This window comes from Ambystoma mexicanum, chromosome 5p (genome assembly GCF_040938575.1).
Source record: "Ambystoma mexicanum isolate Mex_15411 chromosome 5p, UKY_AmexF1_1, whole genome shotgun sequence".
Classification (NCBI taxonomy): Eukaryota; Metazoa; Chordata; class Amphibia; order Caudata; family Ambystomatidae; genus Ambystoma; species Ambystoma mexicanum.
The window spans coordinates 787,458,075-787,470,118 of record NC_090930.1 but is presented as its reverse complement, the minus strand read 5'-3'; the positions used below and the strand labels follow the sequence as shown (position 1 = coordinate 787,470,118).

The following is a 12,044-nucleotide window of genomic DNA, read 5'->3' as shown; positions in this document are numbered from 1 at the left end:
GATGCGAGGCCCTCGAGCTGGAGCAAGAGAATGCAAAGAACTGCTCCCGCCGCAATAATATACGTTTGAGGGGCATGCCCACATCAGTCCCGGACGCCGACCTGGAGAGCTACGTGCGCGATCCTTCACTTCATCCTGAAGCTGCCACATGACGACCGCCTGGTGATCGACAGGGTTCACAGAACCAGGGCCAGACCCAACCCCTCAGTCCCACCAGACGTCCTCGCGAGACTGCACTACTACAAAGTAAAGTAGGAAATCGTGCTGGAAGCTAGAAACTCCCCCCAAATCTTGTTCAGAGAGGCATCCTTGTTTCAGGATCTCGCGACATTAATGAAGAGAAAGGCGCTGAAGCCAGTCACAGAATGGCTGAGGGAGAAAGGGGTCTAATAACACTGGGGGTTCCCCACTGCTCTGATTTTCGCCTGGAATGGGAGCACCCGCCACATACGCCATGTACACGAGGCAGAGAAGTTACTGTTCCCGGATGGTCGGGAGGGAAACAACAATGAAGACGCGGCCTCTGAACAGGAGGAACGGAAAGACCCCCACATGTCCTGGGCGAGAGTCGAGGGGAGACGCCGTAGGATCAGAGGCCCCCCACACAAAAGCAAACGGCCCAGCAAGGTTGGCTAAAGCGCTTCACGGAGTCATGGAGCTGAAATGCATCACCTAAAGGTTCGGAGGTCGCCGGCAGGCCCCATCATAGAGCGAAACCCATGCAAGTAAACCAACGAACGTCACATAAACTCAGCTCTCACCTTCCAGCAGCCAAGGCCAGTGGGCCTAAACCTTAGACTGTAGCGTTGGCCCAGCCGGAGCCCCCGTTGGTTGAAGGCTGGCCCAGAAAACCAAATTGTGTTGTTTTATGGGTGCGGGGGAAGAACAGCTGAAGGGGGACTCGCATCAGTAACACGGGGAGCAGCCACACCGATAACTACCCACACGAAGTGGCGGAGAAGGGAGGAAGGCAGCAACAATGGTCAGCAACCTTGCCCTCAGAAATGGGACCACCTACTAAAAACCTAACCATGATCACATGGAACGTCCAGGGCCGGAACATCGCTTAGCCCAACTGGAGGCAGACATAGTATGTCTTCAAGAAACCCATCTCCTGGCTGTAGACTAGCAGCGAATCAGGTACCGCAGATTCCCCAAGAGGTACTTGCATGCTGTGGACAGAAAAAGAGAGGGGTAGCAATTCTGCTCAGCCAAGCGGCGGCCCTATCCAAGGTCACGGTCAAACGGGACCCCGAAGGTAGACTCCTGGTCGAACTTCTGATCACCATTGCAGCCATCTACTGTCCGAATGAGGCCCAGGAGCGCTTCTTACGCAGGGTGCTCCCTGTGATAACCACCTTTGTCGAAGGGAAACTACTGATCAGGGGGGACTTTAATCTCACCCTGGATCCCACTATCGATAAGACCCTACCGCCCAATGGGTCAGACTTTTCGAAGGCGCTGGGATTGGCGGAATTCCTGAGGGACGGGGGACGATCGACACATGGAGACTGGCAAACGACAAAGCAAGGGATTACACCTTTTTCTCACACGTCCACAGGGGCCTATCAAGGAAAGACCTCCTCTTGCTCTCGAGCGTCCTGTTCCCCTGTATCACAGACATCCACATAGGGCTGAGGGTCATCTCGGATCATGCCCCAGTAGTGGCACAACTACAGATGGAAGGTTTACCGGATCCACCAGAAAGGGCCTGGAAACTGTAAGACTACCTTCTCGCGGACACAGCAGACTGCCAGGAACTTTCGGAGGCCTTGGTCGACTACTTCACAGAAAATGTGGGTAAAGGCTCCATCAGCGGGGTGGCCATGAACTGCTCGGCAGCACACAAACATAGACATCAGCTGAGACTAGGGGAACTAGAAAGGGTAGTAGCAGAGAAGGAAGCAACCCTCAAGAAGTGCCAGTCAACCAAGTCACGAAGCGAGCTCTGCAAAGCACAAGTAGTCCTCGAAATGCACCTGGCGGATCAGACGGCCCGAGCCCTAACATTCACAAAGCAATATTGCTATCTGAACAGCAATAAGGCCAACTGTTTGCTTGTGTATAAGATGAAGAAACTGCACACCAGGAGTACCCTCAGTCCTTCGGGACAGAGAGGGGAAACCCTTCAGTGTGGATTCCGAAAAGTTAGCGATCATGACCGAGCACCATAGGGAGGGGATGTCCGGGAAACCCACAGGGGTGGAACTAATTACCGAGTACTTGCATGCAGTCCCGAAGTTGCCCCGCCACCCACAGATGGACACCCTGGAAGACCCCATCTCCCCGGAGGAGGTGGCCGATGTGATTAGATCTATGAAAAACACAGCACTGGGCCCGGACGGATTCCCAGCTCCATTCTACAAGAAGTTTGTCAACATCCTGGCCCCCCAGTTGGCCTCTCTTTTTAGCTCCTTCTTGGAAACTGGCTCGGTCACCCCCCTCCATCGAGGAATCTGTCACTGTCCTTATCCCAAAGCCCGAGACAAATCTGGAACTCTGCTCATCATACCGCCCCATCGCCTTACTGAAAGTATACTCCAAGATATTCTCAAAACTCCTGGCACGCAGACTCGCTGTACTCCTCCCGGACCTCATACACCCGGACCAGACGGGTTTCAACCCAGGCCGCAACACCCAGGACAACATCAGATGAACCTTAAACATCATTGAAACGGCTAATAGAATTGGAGCGGAACTGGCGGTGGTGTCGCTCGACGCGCACAAGGCCTTTGATAGGGTGGACTGGGGCTTTATGGGAGAAACACTCAAACACTACAGGGTGGGACCAAAGTTTCGGAAATGGACATTGGCAAATTATCAGCAGCCACCACAACCCTCAGAATCAACGGGGCTATGTCCCCCAAAATAGCAATGACTAGAGGAACCCGCCAGGGATGCCACTTGTCGGCCCTCATCTTCGCGCTGTCCATGGAGCCGTTTGCTTCCAGGATCCGACTGAGCCCCGCTATCCAGGGACTAAAGCACAAGCAGGATACTTATAAAGCAGCCCTGTACGCGGATGATGTGTTGCTGACACTGACCCACCCAGGCACATCTCTGGCGGCGCTAGGGGAGGAGTTGGAGAGCTTCAAAGCCGCCTCCGGGTTCACAATCCACCCCAAGAAGTCGATAGCTTTGGGCATCAACATGCACAAATCAAAGACAGATTCGCTAACGGCCAGCCTCTCAATCCTGTGGGCCGAAGCACATCTGAGCTACCTGGGCATTCAACTACCCAAGTTAGCTGAACCCACGTACAAACAGAACTTCCCGTCCCTATTCAAGGACCTGCAAGCGGACATGGCCCGTTGGCAAAACCAGGAGATATCCTGGATGGGGAGGATCACAGCACTAAAAATTTACTTGATCCCCAGACTGCTCTATCACTGCCAAGCTCTCCCAGTATCAATTCCCAAAAAGGCCAAGCAGAAACTCCAAGCAAGTATGCTGAAATTCATATGGGAGGGCAAGAAGCCATGAGTAGCTAGGAAGATCATGCTAAGAAGCCCCGGCTCCAGCAGCCTGGGGGCACCTGAGGTTGAGAGATCCTGCCTGGCTGCCCAGCTCTCGGCAGCATTCACGTGGCAAGCGACCACCAACAAGCTTCGTTGGAGGAGGATAGGAGCCGCTATTCATTAGATTCCCTGCCACACATCACAGGGCCGAAGAACCCTCCAAACATCGGTCCTCTCATGTCGACCAGGAACACGGTGAGCAGCTGGAGGCAGGCGGCCAGAAAGTGGAACTGCAAGAGCACAGTGGGCCCTCTTTCCCCGATCTGGGATAACCTGGACTTCACTCCTGGGGCGGGGCAGGGAGTCTTTGTCAAATGGAAGGCAGGCGGCTTGAGGCAGGTGGCAGACTTTTTCGACAGGGACACCTTGCTTACGTTTGAAGACTGCAAATGGAAATTCCAGGTCCCGGAAGGCGAGGGATTCCGATACACCCAACTACGTCACTGGTTATCGCATGACCCAATTAGAACACAAGGACACAGAGAACTCATAGCACTGAAACAAATGCTGACCACTAAACCGCCCAGAGGGAAGATCTCAACCCTATATAAGTTACTAGATAGGGTAGCCCCGGACTCGAAGGAACCCTACATCGAAAGGTGGGAGCGAGACATCGGTAGAGAACTAGATCTGGCCAGTTAGAGTCGCATCTGGATGAGAACCCATAAAACCTCGAAGTGTGTCACGCACAAAGAGGGGGCCATCAAGGTTTGCTACAGGTGGTACATCACACCGGAAACCCTGCACAAATGTGACCCCGCCACACTGCTGGAGAGGCTGCAAGGACACGGGCACGCTGTACCACGTGCTCTGGTCATGCCCGAAGGCTGAAAGGTTTTGGAAGCAAGTCCTGGAACAGATCCGTCTCATCACGGGTCTGACGATCCCTTGGGATCCTTGAATTGTCCTAATGGGCGACACAGGGGAGGGCCAATTACCGATGTCAGGCAATCTGGCGGGCCTCTGCACGCACTTACTCACCACAGCCAAAATCTCCATTGCCAGACTGTGGCAACTCCCGAAGGGCCGGCGATCCCAGTGTGGTGGGTAGAGTGTAGGGACATTGCAGCCGCGGAGAAAATCGCTGCCCTCCGCTACGGAAACAGAAGTAAGTTCTACAACATCTGGGCTCCATTCCTAGATTACGTGAGAAGTTTCCCGGAGTGGCAAGACGACCATCGTCCCTCCGCTGGCGGTTGGAAACGACTAGACCAACCGCCCGCACCCCGCCTCAGCCGGTAACATTTACTCCCCAACTCTCCATCGCCCTTGAACACATCCCCGGTATTGGTGATCTGAGACTGCAGAAACCTTCCCCCACCCCTCCCGCGAGTATCACGAATACCGGGGATGTGTTCAAGGGTGATGGGGAGTTGGGGAGTAAATGTTATCGGCTGAGGGGGGAGAGAAGGGGGGGGGGGTCTAGTCTGTTTCCAACAGCCAGCGGAGGGACGGTGGTTGTCTTGCCACTCTGGGAAATTTCTCCACGTAATCTAGGAATGGAGCCCAGATGTTGTCAGCTGCCATCCAACCCAGAGTCGACAAAAATAGGGCGGCCCGCAAGTGAGCCGCTGTATTGCATCACGTACGAACTTTGAACCATGTTGCCTCTGTCTGAAAGCCCTGCTACCCACGTCAAGCTTTTTCTGTAACCTACCACCCCTCCGAGCCCCACGCCCACCCAACTAGGAGGGTGAAAACTCCAAAACAATACAACGCAAACCTTTGCAACTTAGCATGGGGGGGGGGCTGATGACACCTTGCAGCCCATCACACACCACAGCAGAGAGTAGTACAACAAGTGATAATGCACATAGAGAAAAGAATTATGCAACCATGTGTATGAAGATTGTGGCCACTGCGGCCCAATAGGAGACTATCTTAATGGGTAATGCCTCCAACTAAATACGGGGATATCAACAACAGCCAGGAGACTGCCAGTAAAATACGGGGATATCAACAACAGCCAGGAGACTGCCAGTAGAACAGGCAGTGTCACCCAGGAAAATGTTGTCAATGAACTTCATCGCCTCCTCCGGGATCGTGACGAAGACCTTATTGGAATTTTCAACTGTAAGTCTGGCAGGGAACATCATGGTGTAGCGGACCCCCAAGTCAAGGAGCCTCCTCTTCACCACCAGGAAGGATTTGCGCTCTTGTTGTACTGCCATGGAGAAGTTGGGATATAGATGGATTTTATTTTAGCCGAGCAGCAGCTCCCCCTTAAGCCCTGGCAGCCTGCAGCAGCGCATCCCTATCGTGATAATTTAAGACTCTGGCAAGGATAGGGCAGGGAGGGCCCCGGTTTAGGCTTCAACATCAGAGCGATGGGCCCGCCGTATTGCAAATTGGGGCGACAGCTTTGGACCCACCAGCAAGCATAGAGTACGCTCCACAAAGTCCTCCATGGAGCCTGGAATATTGTCTTTGGGGATCCCAATAATACTTATGTTGTTACGTCTGGACCTGGATGCTAAATCCTTGTTCTTCCTCCCAATCTCACGCACCGGTTTAGTAAGCGCCGTTAGGTTGGATCACAGCCACGTGATAACCTCAGCCACACCCACCCTGGATTAGACCTCTGCGACACGGGTGTTGGTTTTCTCCATGCGGGCCTTTATGCCACTGACCGTGCCACTCCTATCGTCCAACTTGGTGTTAAGAGTTGTAAACCCCTCCTGCATAAAGTCCATCTTCTGCATCTCATAGTGCTCTCCACCGCCCATGGGGGGACGAGGCTGACTCGCTGGGATCAACCTGGTCCTTGGGGGCAGAGGGTGCGGGGGGGGGGGCACATGTTCGTAGAGCACTGCTTCTTACCTCCTCCCTTAGTCATGGCAGCACCTTCACCAGGGATGTTACCAAAAGAGGGAGGGATCTGAGAGCAGGGAGTACAGACGCTCGGCACCACCCTTGTTGCACACCCTTGGCAAACAGTAGATCCAAACAGGGAGGCTGTATGGTGTATGCAGCTGTGGGCAGGTGAGTAGGTCCAGCTCCTCCCCCTCCACCCTCCACCCTCCGCCACATGCCCAGGGACCAGGACCAGAGGCACGCAGAAAACGTACCAGTCATGCGGGCGGGGGGGGGGGGTTGGAGTTGGAGAGAGCTGGCAGGCTGGTCTGGGGATCACAAGATGTCGGAAGGACATCTCTGGCACAGTTAGCGTCACATGGCAGTTTGCATGCAATGTAATGTAAGGCAAGCGTAGGTGGGCCCCCACAGGTCCCGCAGGCACTGGCCCCTGCTGTGGGATAGAATGCCGCTAAGGTGCCGAGTGAAGGAGCGGCCACACAGCAACCTGCAGGGTCGGGAGTCCGGCATGCTGCGCTAGACAGTCCTCACTGCCTCAATGAAGGTAGAGTTCTTTAGGGCACTGTTGCCATGGGAAGCTGCCCGGCGGGGTCAGTATAATGCAGCGCCATCCCATGTGCGCAGCCTACTCAGCCGGCACGAGCTCCGGAGACTGGACATGTTTCCCACCTGCCCACAAGACGGGCAGGTGGGAAACACAGCAGCCCCAGCACAATGTTGGCCAGGCCGAGCCCGCCACTCGAGATTTAACTGCCTCTGGGTGTCTGACAAATTTAAAAATTGGCCTCCTCGGTGCCGCAATCTTCAGTAAGCCGTGGCGGCCAGTCCGGCTAATTAACGGGCCAAGTAAGGATATTAACTCCATGGTGGAGGAACGATAGGCTGCAGAGCTGCTCATTCAGACGGCCATCTTAGTGTGCGCCCAACAGCGGTTCACCCTGTGCCCCGTGTTTATTGAAATTTTAAATGGGTTGGTTGAACCCCTATCTAAACCGAAGTCCAAGTATGGGAGCAAGCTACGACCATCAACTAATAACACAGTCTTAGTGGAGTCTGTCAAAATACAAGGGCCTATACTAATAAACCTATTGCCAATCCTTATTTCGAAGTACAAAATGGTGTGGGACAACAATGTATGCAAAAGAAAAGTGTTCAAGAAATGAGATGTCAGGATAGTTGAGCATTTGGCTCTGCTTCCCTACATTTTTAGCACTGGACAAGGCGGCACAGTTTAGTTTTGCACACATACTCTGTCTTCACAGCCACACGGAAACTCTTCAAGACAGTTATCAGGACCTTCTGCCAAAGTCTCTCTACCAATGACACTCTTATTGCAGAGGGCCTGATGTAACAAGCAAACACACAAGTTCCTTTCTCTTTATCAGGGTTTTCCCATTCACAGGTTCCCAATTGGTCATGTTGGGGGCTCGGATCACGGGTCCCCCTCGTTTCGGCTCGGACCCCTTTTCCACAATGTTCACAATGGGTCTCCCTCGTTTGGGTTCGGACCCCTTCGTTGTCACAGGGCAAGAAAGTTCCCTTATTTCCTTCATACTTCCTAATATCAGGGTCCTTAAAAAATGCACAGTATCTTTTCCCCAGCCCTGTGCGGGACCCCTCTGATAAGCTGGCAGTGGCTTGTGTGTCTGGAATTTTTAGTTTCACTTTTCCCTTTCGGACTACAGTCCCATAAAGCTTTATTCTTGCTTCTTTCTCTTTATATTCACATACTTTAAACTTCCAATTCCAAAATGCACTGTTTCTGCATCCTTTTTATACAGTTTTATTTTCTCACTTGATGTTCAGCAATCTTGCTCTCAAATGCCCTTTCCTTGGTGGCGATGTACCTCACACATGTACCAAAATGTTTTTTTGTTGTGTTTACTTAATCTTCACGGACGCGTGCACCGGGTTCCTCTGAGCTTTGGACACTCACCAGCTGCCGCATGGCACTGTAACAATTTCCTTCCTTCAGCCCTGGGATTAGGGCTCACTGTCACGGCCCCTCTGACGCCTGAGCTCTCTTTAGCCCAGTGAAACGAGCACTTTTTCACAATATGTTGTTAGCAAGTTCTTTGCCTGGTTTGTCGTCTCGGGAGGCACAACTCCCTTGCCAAGCTGCAGTCTTTCTTGCTCAGTGGGTCAGCGATCTGGCACGCTGTGCTCCTCCTCGCTTCTGGTCCAGCAGCCCTCTGCTTTGCGGTCTTCTCGGTGTGAAACTGGTTCCCAGCTCGCTTACTGTGTTGTTTAAAATCACTACTTTTATACTTTGCATATTGGATGTTAAGTCAGGTGTGGATGATTAAAATGAATTGCCTGACTTTGCCTGACTCCACTAAAGTGGCAACTTCGTCTCGGGAGGATAGCTCAGGAGCAACGTGCTTGCCTTGGAAGCAAGACGACACAGAGCAACACTGGTTCGATCCCCGGGTCCGCGCTTAGAAACCTCTGGGTATTAAGCGTGTTATAAATAACTCATATCATATATCAAATCATATAATGGCCGTTCTCCATAGGAAGCTGTTCCCTGTTTATCCCTATAGGAAATCTTCCTTCCTCTTTGCTTGCTCTTCTCTGTCCAAGTGATTGGAGAGGGGGACATGGGGTATGAAGCTAAGTGACCCCAGAGGGTTCTGGCTTGAAAGGGGCGGAATCTCGAGTCTCAAGCCTGGGAACTTTCTTCCCGTTTCCCTGCATTGCCTTCTTTGTATCGGAGGCATCGTGGGACAGGTAGTTCTCGGAGAGTTTGTATACTCCTTTATATTTTCTGACTGAGACGGGAGGAACTGGGTATGGTGATTGGAAAAAAGGGGGAGTAAACTGGAGACTGCCATTGGGTTTCTCACATAAGTTACTAACCAATTTAATGATACTGAATTTATGGACCTTGAAATATGAAGGGCTGAGTCGTCCTTGATAGGATTTGAACTTGTGAACTGCAGGCAGACCTTAGTGTCAGACTGATGCTTTACTTGCTTAACTATGTTCTTGGCAAATTAATCGCTCAATATGAAACTGGTGATCACAATCTTCTGTCAGACCTTTTCCCTGCAGTAAATGTAGAATATGTATAGCTTGGCTTTTACTTAGCTATTTACAAAAGCAGTTGTGGCAACAGTTTAATCGAACAAATGCATAAATGGCAGAAAGCAAAGTGTTATATTGAACTCCATCTCATCGTCTTTTTGGGTGTGTGCGTGAAATGGTGACAATGAGTTAATTGCATTAATGGTGCATATTTCCGCATGTACTTTTACAAGTATTTAGGTGTGGGTTTATATAAAGTAACAAATCTTTACTTTGTCATTTTACAAATCCATTTTCGTTCCTTGCTTCCTTGCTTTCTGACCACTGTGCACAAGAGGAAGCCTCAATTACTTTTCGTGGATCAGTTTTCATTTGTACTAAACTCCCCCCACGCCTCTTTTGCCATTGTCCTTCAATTGTTTAGCATGGTTTCACAATTTTGTTTGCTTGTGTAAATTTTTCTTTAAGCATAATGTTATAGGCAAATGTAATTTGATTATCAGCCAAACAAGCAAATATTTTGGTTGTTTAAATGGATTCAATATAAAGTAGACATAGTACACTATAATAAAAGTGCCTCTAATTTTGTTTTATATCACAATAACAATGAAAAAGTTAGTTGTACTGGATTATTTTGTCCAAGAGCACTGTTTCTTCTATCCAAATCAGCCAACATCAGGACTCTACAAACACAAGTTTTTAAAGATTTTGTGTATTGTGAGAAACCTGAGGGAATTCTCCCTAGCCAGCCCCAAGAATCCCTTATTCAGTTGGCTTGGGAAGGGCCAATCCTCTCAGACTCCAACCCCAAGGGTGGACGGAAAAGGGAATAACCTGAGGTTGCACTCGGGTAGAGACCCCATGTGAGGCACGGTACTATACTAAGGAAGAGGGAGAGGAAAACGAGACAGCGTTTATAGGATGACATCTTCCTCCCTTCCTCTTAGTGAATCCCTCCAGCAGGGATGCGCCGATCCCTCCGTATATAGCCAAGCCATTAGGGTTCCAAACCTCAAACACCCCAACTCTGAGAATCCTCCTTTCTCAGATATTCCCCACTCTAATGATCCCTCTCTAATGATCCAGCAAACCCAAGCCGCCTTGCACCCAGAAACAATATTTCCCAGAATCTCTGTTCCCTGCCCAAAGGTTCCCAATCTTTCTTCTCCACATGCCTCTGGTTATTCTTTCCCGCACACCCCATCTATGCAGATGAAGTACTACAGCTTCCCCACTCCCCCTTTTGTTTTCTGGAACATATTCTGGTCGTTCCCGCTTGTTTTGCAAACCCTATCAATCTCACCCTTCTGATTTTATCAATACCCTTAGGACAAAGAACATAATTTCCCATGAGACAAACACTTTCTCACCCCATGGAAAACAGACTAACACCAGTGCCATTCACGTGACGGCCATTTCCCTCGGTGATAAAAGGTGGAGCACGAGAGCACAGTGCGAGCAAGGCACACCACACAACGAGACAGCTATCCAGGTCTGGCAGTTTAAGGGGAGGAGAAAGGCGGCAAATATCGAGAGGCTGACAAGGAGAGACTCGACCTTGCCCTTTCCGACATAGGCCTGCGAAACCTCTGTAGAGGGAATCGTAAAACCAAGGACAATAGCCCAAGTGTGCTGCAACAGATGCCAGCGGTACACAGTGTGTGTCAACGCTGATAAGCAGGAATGAGGGAAACTCATGGTACCGGCCTTGACTCCAGTTACGAGGAAAGCTAAGCGGTTCATCAGAGCCGGTGAGTCGAGAGCCCATAAGAGTCGGGCTGTGGTGAATGAATGCCGCAAAATGGCAAGTTGAACCAAGGTCAAAGAACTGGAAAAGTGTTAAGGGAAGACCAGCTGCAGAGGAACCAGAACCACGTGGGTCCTAACTCGAGAAAGACTGGTCAATCCCTGTTTGATTGAAACTACAGGTATAGAAGGCCGTAGGAGAGCCACCAAGTTAGGTCAAGGTGGTCATTCAGGAGGTCAAGCAAAATCACTGTACAGTCGAAAGCCTTTGACCCAAGAACTGTGACAAAGCAAGGGAAGTGAATCCTGCAAACATTTGAGAATGTGAAGTTGGCAAGAGTAAACCCGACCTGAGGGTTGTCAACTGGAAAAGTTGAAAAGATATGGAGATTTATGAAAGAAAGAAAAACCATAGTGAACCCGGTGGAGGGAGGCTGAAAGTAGACAAGAGGTCTGTGCCTAGAAGAGGGGGACACAAGGGCGAAGGCATCACCTAAGAAATACGTAAAGCAGAACTTTGTGTTTGTTAGTTCGTATTTCGTATGGTAATTCTATCGTACCCTCAGGACCAGAAAACTAACCACCAAAGTCCTTGATATTGAAAGGAACTGTTGTAGGATCCAAGCACCGAAGAGGGAGATCCAAGGGGTGAAAAGCAATCACCCAACACCACGAGGAACAGGGGTCAGTGCCCGGAAGAGGGGGACACAGGGGTGAAGAATCCTCACCCTAAGTGAAACCCAGAAACAATTTGTTGAAGAAACGTTTGTTTTGGTGCTTGAATACGTAAGGCCCTCTAAGTCAAGAGACTTTTGAGAGAAACACAATTTGGCCATCGAGGCTCCTGATAAACTTGGGCAGAACTGTCGACTCGTGCTGGGGAAGCTCGCGTATGTACTGTGCTCTAAGATCCCATTTTACCCCGTGCTCAAAATATGG

General features: G+C 50.7%; 1 protein-coding gene across 3 annotated transcripts in view; it reads left to right on the top strand.

Moving 5' to 3' along the window:
- Nucleotides 1-12,044, top strand: part of LRRFIP2 (LRR binding FLII interacting protein 2) — a 1,092,194-nt gene that overhangs the window by 348,861 nt on the left and 731,289 nt on the right. The gene's annotated exons all lie outside the window — the stretch shown is intronic.